Source organism: Leptosomus discolor, chromosome 5 (genome assembly GCF_034619465.1).
Source record: "Leptosomus discolor isolate bLepDis1 chromosome 5, bLepDis1.hap2, whole genome shotgun sequence".
Classification (NCBI taxonomy): domain Eukaryota; kingdom Metazoa; phylum Chordata; class Aves; order Leptosomiformes; family Leptosomidae; genus Leptosomus; species Leptosomus discolor.
Genome location: NC_141395.1, coordinates 28,356,928 through 28,371,786, shown reverse-complemented (window position 1 = coordinate 28,371,786; position 14,859 = coordinate 28,356,928).

Below are 14,859 nucleotides of genomic sequence, written 5' to 3'. Positions count from 1 at the left end.
GGTTTAGCTGACATCATCACTTTGATATTTCAACATCTGCTTTTGGCTCTATCTTTCATCCCAGAGGATAGGTTATAGTAGTTTTCATTTGTTCCTTACCTTAAAATAATGCATTGAACCTACACCAATATCAGAGCACTAGAGCAAACATCAGTTCTGGACAGGCAGAAGCCTACAAAGCTGAGGAGAACAAGAGGCAGCACAGGAGCACTTGAATTCTTGCTGCAGCCTGGCTGTAAAAACTGGCAGAAAGTGAGAAGAGCACACATGGTACACAAGTCAGGCATGAACAGGCAGTCTAAAGTGGAGTATATTGTTCAGCTGTCATCAGCTGAACTGGTATTGTTTTACGTTTAAGACAGCAGTATAGATTTCAAAGCAGAAGGAACAACTCCAGAGTCAAGATCCAGGCTGCACCCATGCTAGGAATGCCTGTTTGTTATTGTCCCATCCATTGAAGGAGGGCAGTGACCATGGGCTAAGCAGCTGGGAGACTGCAAACCATCTGTGGCCCAGGTGCTGTGGCTGAGTATGTTAGTGTTCCAGAAAACTCAGCTCATACTCATTGCTTCCAAACAGCACCAGCCTCTGATAATCTGTACAACAGGGAAACCTGTTGTTGAGTAGCATTTGAGCTCATTGCATCTTGCTGATGATAATATAACTCTCATGGATCTAGGGAGTCATGGGCTCTGATACCAAAATCTGTAGCAGAGTACCCTACTTGGCTACCACCTGCCTGCACTGCAGAATATTCCTTTGTCTATCCTTTCACCTACAGTGGGAACAGTGTCTTACAGAGCCCATTTTCACCTGACAGCGAAGTCACCCCATGTAGATTTTCTTGCCCAAAAACGTTCTAGTTTGTCTGAATATTAATATATTCCTGTATAAAACACTGCATGACATTTGCCGCTTTTTAAAAAAAGGTCAGCATTTGGAGTTTGGCTAGACTGAAGTCCTGGCTCTAGAAAAATCAATGGAAGTTTTGCCATAGATTTCATTGGGCCAGGATTTCATACCAGCTCATTATTTGCCCTACTGAATTGTGTTAAGCTGGTAAGCCTGGACTGTGGATGGTGTGAGAAGACTGTCTCCACACATTTTGGTTTCTGCTGTATTCCATCCTGGTCAGAAATATTATAAAGCTTTTTTGACTTTTTTGTTTTCCTTGGAATAACTGGCCAATCCTTCTAGCTCTGGACAGAATGTGAAAGCAAGGCAGGAGATGTATGTGTTCTTCAGTTAATGTAAAATCTGCAAATTTTAACTTTAGGTCTACACTCGCTCAGGTTTTCAGTTGCTCAGGTTTTGTGTGAGACGTGAAAGCTATAGGCTGTGGTATGCTTATGTGGTTACATCACATTTTAGGAAGTGATGCTGGAAGGATGTAGATTAGCTTGTTGATTTGTTATTTCATTTGTGGTTGTTCCGTCAGCATCACTATTGTTCAAGACAGACACAGGCTGAATTTTTATGACTTTCAGACATATCTTCTCACATGTTGTAGGTGTAGGAACCAGCTGAAAGGCTTGAGATCAGTTTCTAATCCAAACAGTTCAGAACTTGAAAAATACACTAAGTTTGGCTCTTGAAACCATAAGACCTAAAGCCTTCTAAGTGTGCCCTCTCACCACAGAGCACATGCACAAGTCTTCTCAAGGTTGTCATCTAAATTTTCAAAGTCATCTTTGCTGTTAGGTAGCAAATGTGTTCAAATAGAACACAGTTTCAGAAAGCTATAGTTGTGCTACGCTGTGTGCAGTTGGCATTGGTGATTTATACCTGGTTAAATGCACTTTAATGGGTGCAGCTAAAAACTCATGGAGACAGTTTTATGTTTCCCAGCAAAACCAAATGTGTCTGGGTTGACATAATCAGCTGTCTCTGTAGCATTTGTGAAAACCCTGATGATATGAGACTGTTTTCTCCTGATGGGAACTAGAAGCACAAGAGACTTCAGAAGATGGAGATGCTGCCAATTTTTTAAAACTTTCACAAAGCACTTTGTGCACCTTGCATCAGATACCACGCACAGATAAGAAAGCTTGAGAGGCATCCGCAATGTAATGCAGTCTGGCAGAAAATGTCTCTACAATAACGCTGAAGAAACAGGAGTCCTAGAGTTCTTCTTGTACAGTTAAAATGCTGGCCTTGTGACCAAAATAATAAAAAACACATTTAAAGTCTTATTTTCAGAGGAGCTAACTACTTCTAGCTTCCGTGTTCTTCCTTTGGAAATTGAAGGAGAAAGAAGATGGCAAAATAAGGAATATATATCTCAAGAAAGCGTATTTTTAAATGCTCAGAGGTTTAGTTGGGAAGATCCTGCTCTGAGCAGATGTAAAGGAAAGGCTGCTAAGAAAGAGAATATAGGTATTAAGAAACTAGAGGATTACCGAGTGTACAAGCACGGCACTAACATATAGAATTGAAACACAAAAGCAAGAACACAGAATGAGGTAACACGAGCAAATTCCCTAAAGGGTAACAAGACACTTCTGCAGGTACGCTTAGAGTAAAACAAATCCCAGGAAAATGGCTAATTACTGAACAGAAAGGGGAAATGTTACTGAGAAAGCCATGTGCTGTTTTTGTCTCGGGGGCTTCAGGAGCCAGCTGCAGGAAGGTAGCCAACACAACTGACACCACAGCAAAGCAGTATGATCTGCACCTAGGATAAGGAGAGAATGGGTTGGAAAGGTCATAAAGAAGCCCTTTCAAATGAACTGGGCTTGAAGAATTATAGCCCAGAATACTTGGAGAATTATCTGATGTAATTTCAGAACCGTTTGTGGTTCTCTGAAGAAAGGTGAGATATCAAAGAAGGGAAGAGGGCAAATGTAATACTTCTGTTTAAAAAAGGGAGAAAGAAGTGTCAGAGAATTATAGAGACATCAGCTTATTTCAGTTCCTGCAAAAATACTGGAAAAATTACTCAAGCCATTATTCATAAGTACCTAGAGGAAAAAAACATGGCTTTCTGAAGAACAGGCTGTGTCAAACTATCTAATTTCATAATTTGATGAGGTAATCCTTACCATGCTGACAGGGAGAAGCAGTAAATGCCATATATCTTGATTTTCATAAGGCTTTTGGCAGAGCTTTATGTAAGCAAGGAAGAGAAATATGGCCAGATGAAAAGTGAGTATCAAACTGATTGGAAACAAGGCTCAGTAGTTACAGACAATTGCTGTCAAAATAGAAAATTAAACTGAGCTCCTCGTTCTGAGTTCCCTGTGAGTCTGGTCTGGCCTGGCACTGTTCATTACTTTCATTAATAATTTGGATGATGAATAGAGTCTGCTTTTCAAATCTCCACACAGCCCTGGGTGGAAGGGACTGCAGGCATGTTGAGGGATAGGATCTGAATGAATGGTAAAAACTGAACAAACTTTAGAGCTGGTCTTACACAAAAACTGTAAAGTACAAGGTTCACTAGCCATGCAGGAGCAGTCTGCAGCATGAGTATGCAGTAAGGATCAACAGGTGAGGTAGCAGCTCTGCAGAAGAAAAAAACACATCTGTGAGCACCCATTCATGGATCACAGGCTGAACACGAATCACTAATATCATAAAAAGGCAAACACCACACTGCACAAACTGGGCAACTGCACCGAAAGTTATGTGAAGTTGTCCTTCAGCTTGGTTCCACATCAGTAGCACCTTAGCTAGAGTAGCAAGTGGTGGTTGGGGCACTGTGTAGCCAGAAAGCTGTGGCCAGCTGAAAGGAGGTGAGAGGAGTGCAGTAAGGTCAGTCTGAAGTCTGGAAAAGATTGAAGGGTGTGTGTTCACTTGGAGAAGAGGGGACTGACTGGAGAATAGCTTCCTTGACTACACAAAAGGCTGCTGCAGAGAGGAAGGAAATTACATGTCCTCCGTGTCTGTCATAGGCAAGGCAAGTAGGGATAGGATTGCACTGCAGCAAGGAAGACTTCAGTATTAGGAGAGGCTTTCTAAAGGCAAGAGTACCTGAGCAGAGCGGCACATGGACCACAGGTTTCCATCCCTAGCGCAGGCTTTTAACTGGTTAGACATCCACCTCTAGTGGTTTAGGTGGTATACAAATCCTCCTGAGGATCCCATCACACCCCTTTTTCTATAGCCATTGGGAAGCGTATAACACTTCACAGTGAGCAAATACAGCACTTGTAAAGCTTTGTGAATCTTTTGTAGGTGGAGTCTCTTCGCTTTACTTAAGATCATAAATGTAGGGAGTATATTTGCGCAGAGCATCCTGCCACCTGTGGAACAAATGACCTGGTTTTCTTTGAAAACTTCATGTAAAAGGAGGTTCCTTGACTGCCTGGTAAAATTAACATAATACACATCACACAATTTTGAGCATCATAGCACTTGCTTGCTGGCTTGTCAAACCCATGGAAGTTTTTAGTAACTACTGCTCTCAGATTTGGTATTTTTTACTCAAGAACAATCTCTCCAGGGAAGGAAACCCCGCTAAAAATATGCAGTCAGGTTGATGGTGGCCCTCCAATGAAATTACACACCCTTTTACCACCAAATCATGCATTAATGCTCTCATGAGTTCTGTGGCATTCTGCAAGTTATTACACATTTATTATAAATCAAATGGGAAGTGGCAGACTTCAAAAGGGCAAGCTTACTAGCCAAACATTTCTTGTTCACAAACACTCAGAGCTCATGCATGTGGAAGTTTCTTTTATGGGAAAAAGCTTTATTTGAAGATTTCCAGTACTCCTAGGTTTCAGCTCCATAAAACCCAACAAAACAGCTGTTGTGGTATTTTGTTGTGTATATAATAGTGCAAGAATAGGAGCACACAGATGCAAGGCATCTGCTGCATTCAGCCAAGTCACCCAGGAGAGGAGGCTGGCCAATGGCCACACTGTAACCGTGATCACTGGGTGTCCCTTCTGAACAGCACTTCTTCCTGGAAAGGGAGGCACTACCTGAAGCACTAGATGTCTTCTAATATGTAGTGCTTATTCAGAACAAAAATGCTTATCCCAACCCAAGAGGCTGACTTAAACTCTCACATAACCTGTGATAAGAAGCTTTATTAATAGAAATAAGAATAGCCTTGGCAAAGTTAGACAACTCCATCTATTTATGGTTTAATGTTCTAGCAAGATTCACTCTGCTTCTTTCTGCCCAGACTGCAGATCATTAGTATCTTTGGCTTTCAGCTCTGTGGTCCCTGCTTCTCTTGTAGCTGGTAATATCTTTCAGGAGAACCTACCCTTCTCCAAGACTGCAGGCCTGGAAGCTGCCTGAGAGGTTCCCTGGGAAGATGCCCGTGATTGTGTGATCACAGGTGATACATAAGGCACTGCAGTTGTCATCTACAATATAATATGGATCCTGCTCTTCTTTGTGGAATAGAGAGCACCTCTCTCTCTGGTCTCCTCCATTCATCTCTTTGTTTTCTAATCCCTTCTACCTTTTGCACTGTGCAGGATTCCCCATCACGAGACACTTTTTTCCCAGCCACTCCCGCTCCACTCTGCTTTTCTGGATATAGAAGTTATTTGCCTCATACCCTTTCCTCTAGACTCTGAAGAGGCCCTTAGAAAGGAGGGGTGTCTCTACCAGTTTCTGTGGTTTCCTTTGTAAAGGACAGCCTGTCCCCAAGTCCAGCCAGATCCCTGCAGATGTTTATTCAAACTGCCAAACTTTTTGAGGTTTGCCCACTTAATTTCTAGTTAGTGTGTTGGAATTGTTTGCAGAATGCCATGGTAACAGAGGAAAACACTGCTGTGTCATTTCATGGTAAGGAAAAGTTTGAGGAGCTGGGCCTGAAAGCCTCAGTGGGTCTTCACTCTCTCTTCTTCCATTTCTCACAACCCTTCAGGCAAGGATGTTTCTGTGTCAAGAACTGGCCAGCCCAGAGGAACGCAGTCTGTGCAAGTTAATAGGACACATCAAGATAATAATAGGTAGCAGATGTATTTTAGCTATTCTGCAACTTCTGGAAACTATATGGAAACAATACTGCCCAATGGCAATATCGAGGAAGATTTTTCTGGGTGACTAATGTGATGAAAATGATTGCTAAATCTGCAAAGCATAAATGAAATTTCATTCACTGGCTTTTACCTACAAAGTTAATTAATCAAATGTCTTTTTAAAAAGAATGGGATTGTGTTATTATGTGAAAATGAAAAACCCCACAGGAACTGATCCCTGTTCTTCCTGTCTTTTTGGTACTGCAACAAACAACAGCAATAACTTTAACAGAGGAACAAATGTTTGTCAGAGTGCTGTTTTGTTCCATGTACTTACTCAGCCCTTCTCTACTGAGTGCAGCGGGGATCTTCAAGGTACTATTTTCTACTGGTTTTGAATCAGATAAAGTGTGACCTTTTCTCACTATTAGATACTACCTCTGAGTATACTGATGTGTCACACTACAATATCATCATTCTCTTGGTGCAAGTGCAGTGAGAGAGTCCCTTTGGCTTTTGGACACCTTGGTGATTTGAGTCACAGCACCACGACAGCAAAGAACATATCCTTTAATGCTGTGAACATAGACCATTTGTATGTTTTTAGTCTCTTTCTTATTGTCAGTTCAGGTTTGTGAAATTCTAGTCCCTTTTGGAGCCACAGAATTTTGTCTATAAGATGGAGACAAATGCACACTGTTTAGAAAACCTGCCTTGTACTTTATTTTCCCTAATTAAAAACAGATAACGTACGACAAAAAGCTTGTTTCAGGTTTGCAATGAGTTTTGTACAAAGATTCAACTCCATGTTTATTTTATCTGGACAGATGACTTCTCTGTACAAATTACCTTTATCAGTTTCCTCTAACATCTCATTAGTAAATCCAGTAATTCATGTTGCCATTAGACTGCAAGGGATCCTAGCCTGGAGGTCCACCTGCTTGCAGGACTATAATGAGCATCAAGCTTGTAGGTACAAATGACTCTGAGCAGCAAAAAGCCACTATTTTCTAACTTGCAGCCCACAGAATAAGAATAACTAGGATACAGCCCTCAAATCACACAGTGTAGTGTCAGGATAGGGCTTTGGAAAGGGACAAAATTTCAGAAGTCAGTGATGCATGAGTTTTCGTTTTGTTGGCTGATACTTGAACGTGTCTGACTGTGCATTTTCTCTTTAATATAAATTACCCTCAACTGCCTGTCTGCCTAGCATAGATTAGTTCTGATTTGAAAATGAATCTAACCCATCCCTCAGCAATCCTTAAGACTTTGTGTTCCTGTACGACTGGAAAACCCCAACAAAGCAATATAAACTCAGTAATAATAACAAATAACGTCCACAGCTTAATGAAGGGTGGCAGTTGTGCTCTGGGGAGATGTCTAATGGATTTGGCTGTTCTGGTAACTTGGTCTTTTGCTGATTCTCTTCCCTTTACATTTGTTGGTCCATTATCTTATTGCATATATGTATAGATAAAACCAGGAACTGCTTCAGTGTGGGGAGGAAGGCTGGCATCCAGATGACATGCTTGGACTGGACTACCATGCCAGCCCGGCTGCAGATCTCCTTGCTTTGGAATGAGGCAAAATCCAGGTCTGTCTTTACCCCTGTATGAAGAGCAGGTCTTCCAGGTCCAAGGAGCTGCCCAGAAATTAGCTTTTTTTCTGCACTTCTCTGAGCTGGAGCGCTGCTTTTGAAGTATTGGTGTCTTGTTTAATTTGGTGTTTCAATTGCTGAGTGCTGTTCTGAGACTGCTGACTAAGGGAGCTGGGTAATTAAAAGGAATCTATTATGCGTTTTTTAAAGTACCACTTTAAAACAGTGAGGCTAGAAATCAGGACCCAGAACACACATGCATTCAGACAAACAGGCCTTAAATACCAGAGCCATAAACCAAAACAAAACTCAAAAAGCAAGAGTTCTCTTCTTTTTCCTTTCTGCTTAATTTACTGTTACTAGTCTTCATGCAAGATTAACCACTTAAGGGAGGCAAATGTTTTCTGTCTTTCCCTGGGTTTGAGACTAATGTCTTCCAACCAAACTAACAGTACTGGAGATGCAGCTGTGTCTTGGAATTCAAAGATATCTCAGTAAAGATCACATACCAGACTCTGTGAAGGGCCTTGTTTCAGACCAAAAGTAAATAGCCACTGTCGCACAAACCTGTACAGTGATCAAACACGGGAAAATATGACTGGATTTTTTTTTTCTTAGTCATGAAAGAGGGTTAGACTTGTCTAAAATTGTCTTCTTTGTATGATGCTTTAAGTTGGTGAATTGAAGCCAGAGACAGGTTTTAAGCATTAACCAGTGAAAGATATGCAACTTTTAATTTTAGAAATCTCTCTTGAGAGTAGCCTTTGCTGTTTAACACTGAAGAATTACACTTCAGAGTAGGTGATCTTTGCTGCCATGCCTCCATTCAAACACAACAATAAGCAACAATCTTTCCAGGCTTATTTGTTGTTTCTTTCTATTATAATTTAACATTTTTAAACCCTGTAGAAGCTTTTACTACAGATAAAAAAGCTTATCCTATGCCCCTACCTTTTCCTTGTAGCATCGTCTTTATCAGAGCGCAAACCACTTGTGCATATTTATTTATTTTTCTTGTAAATATCTCATTGATTGAAGTAAGAAAGGTCCAGGTCAACAAACATGCACTAACTTTCCTCTCCCAACTCCATTTCCTGAAACCCTTTCCCAGCTGGGAACAAGAGTGAACTCAGAAAGTCCTACTCCAGCAGCACGCAAAGGAAGAAAACAAATTTGCCATTTATACTACAGTTACTATGTAATGCCCCAGGTAATTATCTTTTCCTATGCATATACTATTTTAGGTATATACTTACAAAATCTAAGGCAAGCATCTCTCAGATCTTTGACTTGTTGATGCTGCATGACTTTCAACTTCTTGAATATTTAAGGAAAGAAGGATGAATTTGTGGTTAAAGTACAAGTCCAGGAGTCAAGAGGTCTGGATTCTATTTCTGTGCTGTGCCACAGACTTCCTGTACGCCCTTGAACCACTCACGTGACCTCTTTGCATTTTTATACCCCATCTACTAAATGGGGAATAATAATTTCTTCGTACACACTGCTGCTGTGAGGCTTAATTCATGCTTCTCTGAAAGTGTTTCAGGTTCCTCAGAAGAAAAGCACTTCAGAAATAAAGCCTCATTTCAGTTTTAATATTGCCTGCGCTTTCTAGTTTAAATGTAACCTCACCCAAAGGGAATGATATTTGTAAATGTCATCCTTATAAAGCAAATTCTAGTCTCCTTTTTCTGCCCCTCATGCCTTCTCCACTTCCTCCCCTTCTTTCTCTTCTAACAAGCTGCAGCATTGTTAAAATACCTCCTCATCCCCTGGGACATCCAACTGATGGCAGACCTGGGTGTGGGGTTTGTTTTATGTGGAGATGTGCATGTACTTATGTTGCAACGTTCTTTTTTTCTGTCTCTAAGTAGGCAAATGCCTCTGCAGAAAGAATAGAGCATATCTGTATTTGATTTAAACAGGCATTCAGAACAAGCTGAGCATTTCAGGGAAATGATTGGTCTTTATTTTTATTTAAAACAAAGGGATTCCCGGACTCCAACATTTATGAGGACTTGGGGCTTTTTAATCATCTCTTCAGGGTTTCTAAAGGTGCAGAGATGAGGTACTACGCTTCTGTTGGACATGAGCATTTCAGTTAATGGATGATTACTGAATGATCAACTACTGAATCAGCATAATACAAAAATTACAGTGTTTGCATGTGTGGAGGAGAAGAGTGTGCTTTGTGGAAGCTGGATGTGTTATCTAGGCTTGATTGATAACTAACTAAAAGTTTTTATTATTGGTATAACAGTCTAATTAGTGCCGTCTGTGTGCTAAGGCCAGCTCAGTCAAAGTGTGACCCTGCCCAAAAGCTCCATCAGCTTTAAAGCCAGGCAAGGACTACAGAGACTCACGTGAGCTGTGAAATCCAGTCCCTGATTCTGAGTGCAGTGGCTTGTGCATGCTGCGTGTCCCAGGGACAGAGGTATGTCACTCTCACAGCAACTACTCAGGCTAACCTTACGGAGTAAAGGCTGATGGTGAACAAGGGGATCCTGCTGTTCTGTTGCACAGGCCCCAGGGTGCAAGAGTAGCATTAGGAGTGCATGGGTGAGGAAGGCCTTTGCACCCAGAATACAATGCACTCTGATTACTCTGGACTACTTGAGTAGCCCAGAGGACACATAACAGTGATACACCGGTGAATTCACTGTATAATTGCTCCCTTGTTCCCCTGAAGCACCATTGGGGAAGTGGATCCTTGCAGTTAATCTGCACCTATAAAGAAGTCTGTTCACAAAGCCAGTCAGTTACCTGAGCTTCATGAGATAACCTCTGATATAAAAATTTGTAAGAGCTCTCCACAAAATAACAGAAGGAGTGCTGAGACACTCGGTGTATTTTGGCAGAGCAGCATTGCTGTAAATGCTTTGTCAAAGAGAGATTGTCAAGCAGAATAAGCATAAAGAAAAGGCAGAATTTTGGCATGTGAAGAAGAGAGGAGGAGCATGTTGCTACTGGTATGTGTAAACACCGGTGCTAAAAGTCACGATGTTGTTTGAAAGACCTGGAAGAGCCTTCACCAGGAATGAGAAAGGAAAAACAGAGGAGCAAGGATTGAAACGTTCAGAGCCATGAAAACAAGGAGAGGAAGTTGGAGCTGGCTGCAAAAGAGAGAGGAAGCCAGGATTAAGAGGGAACACAAACTTACCGTGGTGATGCCAAGGTGTGACAAGTTCAGGGTCCCGTATTACCCTGCATAAGGTGACAAGTATCAGCTATCAGTGGTTTATGTGGGGGCAGGCTGGTTATCAGATGAGGAACCTTTACTTAATGTCCATCTCCTCCTTTTCTTTGGCAATTAGCAACAGGAGGTGGTCAAGCACTTACATTATGCATGCTGTGGATATTATCTGTCAGAGTTGCAGCCCTCTAACCATCCACTGTTTTCAGGGAATGCAGGGCTCCTTTATCAGTAACTTTAGGAAGCTGTATTAATCAGCAGGGGATTTATTCTTGAGGCCAAATGGATAAATTTGTGGTATTTGGCCTGCCATAAATTGTCTCACACCAAACCTTTTCATTTTCCAGTCGTTGTTCTCCTGAGGGTTAAAACATACCTCTCAAAACAACAGACTCAGGAGAGCCTGGGAAAGAAGTGATATTGCAAAAACTGTGTTTTCCTCCTACACCTTCAGTACATTCTCCCTATTATGACAAACTGTCCCTGGGAACACTTGATCTGAATTAACTACAAGCTCTGCAATATTTTAAAGATCTCTCTAGGTTGTTTCCTGCCCTCTGCATGCTCCCTTACTTGGGCAGATATCCCAGTGGAGGTCCATGGGAATTTTGCATGAGACATCTGTTCAGATTTCCATTTCTGATACTTCTTTTCATCCAGTGTTTTGCTCCTTTTCCCTGACTCCTTGTTATTCTCCCCTTTCTGCTTAGTGCAAACTGAAGAAAGGAAATGACTAGCTGATACAAAGGGAGGAGAAAAAGAAACCTGTCAGAAAGGAGCAATAAGGGCCAGGAGTAATGGGAAAGATTTGAAACCTGGTCAAAATTAATTTCCTAATACCTCCCAGCAGTGCTGGACACAGACAGTCTGGTGGGTACACTTTGAGTTCAGCTATCCAGTTTTTGTCCCACAGTTGCTTGTAGATGTAATTACTAGATCAAAGCTAGCTTAATTAAGTGTGATGGAAAAGGCAATCAACAGATTGCCTGTAGCAGCTGCCCCTTGTATTATTTCAGGTCTGAGAAGGTTTGGTATTGAAACAACTCTAGGTAGGAATTTGATTTCTGTAGGTCTGAGCTACCTCTTGAGTGTCCTCTCACAGGGCACCTATGCCTTTGTGTATCACCGACTCACTGTGTCAACTCAATAGGTTAAGCAGTCACTCAAAAAGAAATGGCAGACGAAATGAAAATACAGTTCATTCTTCCGGATGGTATGAAACACACAGAGAAATCTACTTTCCTCATCAGAAAAGACATGTTGTACCACCGGGAAGCAGGTGAAAGCCACAGATGTAGCTATGCTTATTTCTTTGTCTGTGATGAGCTGACGTGTCCTTGTATAGACACGAAAGTGGCTGTGCACATTTTTTTATCATTTGTAAACACATCTAGCAGCCGCTTGGTTTTATTTCCCAAGACTGGTTTTTGTTTTTCTTTTTCAATTTCTCAGCCTGTCTTCTTGTCACAAATATTCTACTTTGTGTTTGTCCTGCAGAGTAAGTGTTGCTTAAATATTTTAGGGATTTGATTGCTTCACTTAAGAATTTCTGTCTCCATGACAACTCTTCTGTGCTCTGTAATACCTTTGGTGAACACAGCGGAACTGACTGTTATTTATTTCAAACTATATAATATTTAACAATGGAGATGCAAAGGGAAATGGAATCAAAAGAAAAATACCAAAAGAGCTAATTTGCACCATTTTCTTTAAAAAATAATTTTCAAAACGACCATATTATTTACTGTATAGGAAGTCTGCTCATGTCAAAAATGCCTGATTTTTTCTCAAAATTCACTTCTGGGCTCGTTGTTTATCTCACCACTCTGTCCTGATACAGACAGGCTGCAGAGTTTGGCCTTCAGCGTCGTCTCCATGACCATTAGTGTTTCGTGAAAGAGAGTTAACTTCATGTTGAAAGTGCTTCCCAAGCATTATATATACTTTCTTTTCCCAGTCATTCGAATCATCTTCTCCCACACTGCAAAATCAGAACTCTATTCTTCCCTTGGATGATGGATGATCATCTGCCACATGATGGGAGGTGTGGCAGGGTCACACAGTTCTTGTGAATCTTAAAAAAGATCCCATACTTCCATCATTTGGAAACCTAAGTTATGCAAATAATATCCCGTGTATGGGATTTCAGTTCTTTGATCTATAGCTATGTTGGCTTTCTAATAAAAAAAATACCACTTAAAGTAATTTGGCTAGGTATTTTCCACTCCAACCTGAGACACATTCCTACATTTGTGCTTTTATTTTTCCTCCTGATGCTGTCCTGTATCTACCTAAATTTTCTAGTTTATACCTGCTTCATATATGGAGTGGCTAACCTGCACATCTGTAAGATATCAGACTTCTGACAGTGGTGCTTCGATAAGCTCTTTGTAAATAAAGCTCCTGGTGAGGACATTTTTGAATAGTGGCTTGATTTCTGCATGCCTCCGTAGATGCATCAAAACAAGGCCATATTTTCAGATGATGTTAAATGGCAGGATCTTTTTAAATCAGACCATGCGAAAGTGGTTAAAGTTGGCCACGCCATATCACCAATCCCTGCTGAGGGGTTTGCTGTGTAACATCTTAGTGCTTCCATACCTCTGAAAAGCAGCAATAACAGGCAAAGACTCTGACTCTGTCTTCTCTTCTCCTGTGTCATCCTGGAACTTTCTCGGAGAAATGAGGAGTCAGGCGTTTTAATACGATATCCATATAGCAGTGTTGTTTGGTATTAAAAACGTCATATAACTGAGAAACCTTTCCTGTTTTTCCCCCCTCTTTTTTGAAAATGAAGGCACATTTAGAGCCTAAAACTTTATGCTGAGCCCATAAAGCATAAATACTATACATGCTGATGTTTTCTGTTGTCTAAGCCACCCTCTTATTCTTAATACATAATGTTGTTTCATAAAACCTACTGAGATGCAGCCCCAGAAGTCACCCGTGCAATTCTGATTCCTTGTTTTCTAAAGCCACTCAGCTCTGCCTCCTCCCATTCATCAAGCACTGTAATGCTCTGTCATAAGAGAACTCCTGTAGTTTATAGTGGCAATGACTCCAGGTGATGCTACCTTGAATATAAAAGCAATCTAATTAGGCCACCTTCTGGCTGAATGTGATTTAGTCTTTGACTCAGGAGAGACAGGGAAGATGAGTGTGTGTACATACTAGAGACGGTTGTAAAGAGCAGACATTGCTGAACAGTTTTTTAAGTTCTGCTGCCTCCTTTGCTTTTGTTGTTTCCTTGTTGTGCTTGGAGCATCTACAGAAAATCTTGGTGTAATATGATATAGCACTTAGGACAAGCAGGAGGATGATAAGTGGCTCTTACCTCACCTCTGGATCCTACAGATATTACTACATGAGGTTTGGGTCTTCCTGATTCTGTAATTTTATTTTAATGTCTAGATACCATTGGAGCATGCAAGTCCTACAGACAATAGTATCCTTTTACATTCAGAAACATCTGTTAGCTAAGCACTGTTGTACAGCCTGAACTCTAAATGAGCAGATCTGTATTTAAACACCAGCATTTTATACTAACCTGGCAGACAGCATTCTCAGGAGAAACAAAGTCTAGCATGTATTTTCTCATTTGGTAGAGGTCTTTTCTTTCCCCTGTCCTTCGTGTTTCTCTTTATTTCATCCACTGCTTTGAGGGATATGAAGTTTGAGAGCCTTTTCTAAGAGCTTAATGTAACCTGGGGATTAAATGTGTGATTCAAATGATGGTGCTGTGCTGTTCCCTTGAAGCGCAGGATAGAGCTGGTGCCACTCAGTGTAATATTTTGGGCTGTCACTGATCAAAGAACTTGGACTGGATCTGTCACTGTTAATGCTTTTAGGATGGATGACTCCTTTGCTTTAGAAGGGGTTTCCAGTAACCGAGGGCAACACATAATATCTTTGAAATTTTGTATTTACAGAGTAATGAACTCTCCATGGTAGTGTACTTCAGGCACCCTCCAAGGAAGAAAGAGGTTACAGAGCTCATTGGCACATTGCTTCTTTTCCTCTTCTAATTTGTGCTCCTTCCAGTTTGGTCTTGTTTCTGTAGATTTCTACAGCTTTCCGTAGCACTCAGCTTGGGGAACAAGCCTAGACTCAAACCCGGCTAACAAAGATAGTTTACTCAT